Below are 3,253 nucleotides of genomic sequence, written 5' to 3'. Positions count from 1 at the left end.
ATCTATACACGTATGCACGGCAATCTTGATCGTAGTTTTCATGTTGGTATTTTGCGTTGTTGAATCTGGCTATGTGGGTAGCATTCAGAACAGCTTTAAATGTAACATTAGTCCAGAATTCACCGTAGACTGCTCTATTCCGGCTGCCTCTCTGTATCGAATCGCATGGTGGACAAATATGTGCTTGCTTATCGTAAGTGGGCTCACGTTATTTGTACATATGTTTTACCTCCACTATCGCCTTGACTGTTATCCATTCACAGATGTCGGCATCAAAATCAAAACAGGTAACAAAGTAACTGATTGCCATCTTATGTATACATTCCTGAAAGCCAACATCGATTCTATTGAAAAATACAGTTATGTAGCTATTCATACTAAAATACGCCATGAACAAGACAATGTAATGAGGTAGATTGTTTTTAGATTGCCCCAAATGCCTTAAGTGACTGCACGTTATTAAGATCTGTGGATTTTCCAATGTCTTACGTAATATTTATATTATAGACTTATAGATTTTTAGATCTTAAGATTTGTAGACTTATAGACGTAATGCTAAGAAGATTATATCACAAAAAGATCATATGTATCATAGATGGTACATTTTGTACAATGGAAATCTGCCAATAGCATAACGTATTTCTGATTTCAGAATAGAAAGACTGATGGACACATAGGCATAGCATGCTGTGTTGTGCAACTATTCACTATTACATGTATTTTGTGATTTTACTGCTCAGGTGCATTTACCTTTACTATTGTGTATTTGTTGTGTGTGTTTGAGGGGGGGGGGTCTTTACGTTTAGCCTCATCAGTCATATACGCGCTAGCTTTTGTTGAGTTTAAGAGGTTTAAGTCTAACGCCTAAGTTACTTAAGATATATGAAGAACACCAAGCCAGTCAGTTTCACTTGTATGGATAGTATTTTAATGAGATATGTCACAGACAGAGACGAGTCTGGAGACAAAGAATCATCTTTATGTCTGCTTTGCCCCCTCCCCTCAAACAGGTCAGGTCATGGCGCTAGCCGCCCGCTAGGTAGGTAGATAAGTAACACTTACTAACTTCCTAGTTTTGGGTCGGAAACACTAGTATCACGGATGCGCTCCCTACTTCAAAATATCATTATTAATAATTACCGCGTGTTGTAACGTTTTCTTGGAGCACCTTTCTTGCCATCTCCAACCTGCAGACAAAAATAATCAAACAACTCATTCATCAGTCACGGGTTGAAAATAGATAAAGTCAAATATAACTTCTAAGATTCGAAGAAAAAGGCATGGCACATACTGATTGAAACAGCTACGAACATACTGACAATGAATCACTATTATAGCGTGCTCTGTAATTGTTACTTGATATGATAAATCTTAACCCAACACGTATTCTGTTACATTTGTGTGAAAGTTGAAATATATGGATAAATGAAAGAAATACAATGGTTGATTTTTTTTTTCATTTTTCCTTTAGATGTTGTCCCCTTTTCGTGAGACTTTTCCATCATCTTAATTAAACTTTATAAGATAGACATTTGGGATAAGGCGGCAGTGAATGGTTGTAAGATATGCAAAGTTGAAAGAGTAATAGAGCAGATGATAGAGTAATGTGCATAGCAAACAAATGGTCATGAAAGTAACATATCTTACGCTCCAACTAATCTGCAAGAATGGTTATATACAACTGTACTGTAATGTGTATATATATATATCCATTGTTAATAATCGATCCAGATACTTCATCTCTTTCAGAACATTTTGGAATATTTTCATCACGGGTCAATGTCATGTGATATTTGAACCTTTTGAGGCCACTTTGATGAACACGTCGTGTTCCACAAGAAGATAGATTTCACCTTGCCAAATCCCCATTTTGGTGCTCTATTCACTTACCCGGGATGTGTCCGATACGTCCTTGCGTGGACCAGGTGGTGGAGGCGCTTCGTTTGGATTTGGTGTAATCATCACGTTTATCGCATTGTTCACTGTATATGTAACATTCGTTTGAGCTTGAATGGAAAAGAAAAGAAATCGCATGTTAACTATCAACATTGTTTTTAAGTATTGACTTTAAGGATATGTTAGGCATTCAAGTTTCTGCCATATCAGATTAAAGTGTCTGGTGTTACACTGTGGACTTGTTGATATTTGAGACATCATTGTGGTTTTATCTTTACAGTGTTGATGGGGGAATGTACATGCCTTCATGATATACTGGTACTCAATAGACGGTTAGCAGGTTTAGTCATTATTTATATCTAACTTTATATACATAAGGATGTAGATAACATCACGACTTGAAATTTGCCTCAAATTGTGTCACTTAGAGAAGGAACTATTTGACTCAAGCCCAATAAAGTTGCATATTTGAAAATTGCATATCAATATGCAGGGATATGAAGGTGGAGAGGACGTCGTCCTCTATAACAGGAGTGGGTATAATTAGCAATAAGGGACCACAGTCTCTGTCGGTAGAATATCTTATTCTTCCCTGACAAAAAATTGAAATTCTGTCAGTAGAGACTGTGGTTCTAGCAGGGACTTTGCAATTCCACATCGCTGATTCCGCCGGTAGAGGTCCCGCCGGAGTTTCTGTTGACAGAGGCCCCGATCGAGATTTCTATCGGTAGAATCAGCGATTTAGCAGATCGGAGTTTCTACTAGGACTGACATATAGGGGCTACATGAATGGGAACTTTCACCTTTACATTATTAACTTGACGACGACTTGGAAATACTTGCCTTCAGTATGCGATGGTGTCTTCGACTGCTTAGTGGCAGGGATATCAGGCGGGCCCCTTGACCTAGTATTTGGCCCTCTATATGGCCCTGTAGTCGGCGATGCGGAGGAAATACTGTCTAGACCCTCATACTCGGAAATAAGCTCGACCTCCTGAAACGTTGCACATATACAATACGTAAGATCTATCTTGAAGGTGACATGAACCATGTGTATACTTTCAAAAATGATCGAGAGACATCAAGCACTATGGTACCAGACTAAATATGGTTGGGAACTTGTTATAGAGGTAGCTACGTAGGTAGCGGTTGAAAACTGTGGATGACATACAAGTGATTTAAATCTGTAACATGTCTGACAGGGCCAGTACCTACGACTATCTACTTGAACTAAGACTTTTACAGATAACTAAACAATTACATGTCATCTCTGTAAACGTCACACTTGACTCAACTTGACATAACAAGTATTACTGACTTTGTTATTGTAAGGTTTCCCTTGCCGTTTCGGTTTCTG

General features: G+C 38.3%; 1 long non-coding RNA gene across 1 annotated transcript; it reads right to left on the bottom strand.

Moving 5' to 3' along the window:
* Window positions 1-905: 905 nt before the first annotated feature.
* On the bottom strand, window positions 906-3,253 carry LOC136420937 (uncharacterized). The gene is made up of 4 exons (XR_010753359.1): window positions 3,215-3,253; window positions 2,740-2,890; window positions 1,891-2,006; window positions 906-1,187 (listed from the first exon to the last, which is right to left on the bottom strand). It is a non-coding gene; the product is annotated as an uncharacterized lncRNA (long non-coding RNA).

This window comes from Branchiostoma lanceolatum, chromosome 15, assembly GCF_035083965.1.
Source record: "Branchiostoma lanceolatum isolate klBraLanc5 chromosome 15, klBraLanc5.hap2, whole genome shotgun sequence".
NCBI lineage: Eukaryota > Metazoa > Chordata > Leptocardii > Amphioxiformes > Branchiostomatidae > Branchiostoma > Branchiostoma lanceolatum.
Note: the sequence above shows the minus strand (reverse complement) of the source record. Positions and strands in the feature narration are given on the sequence as shown.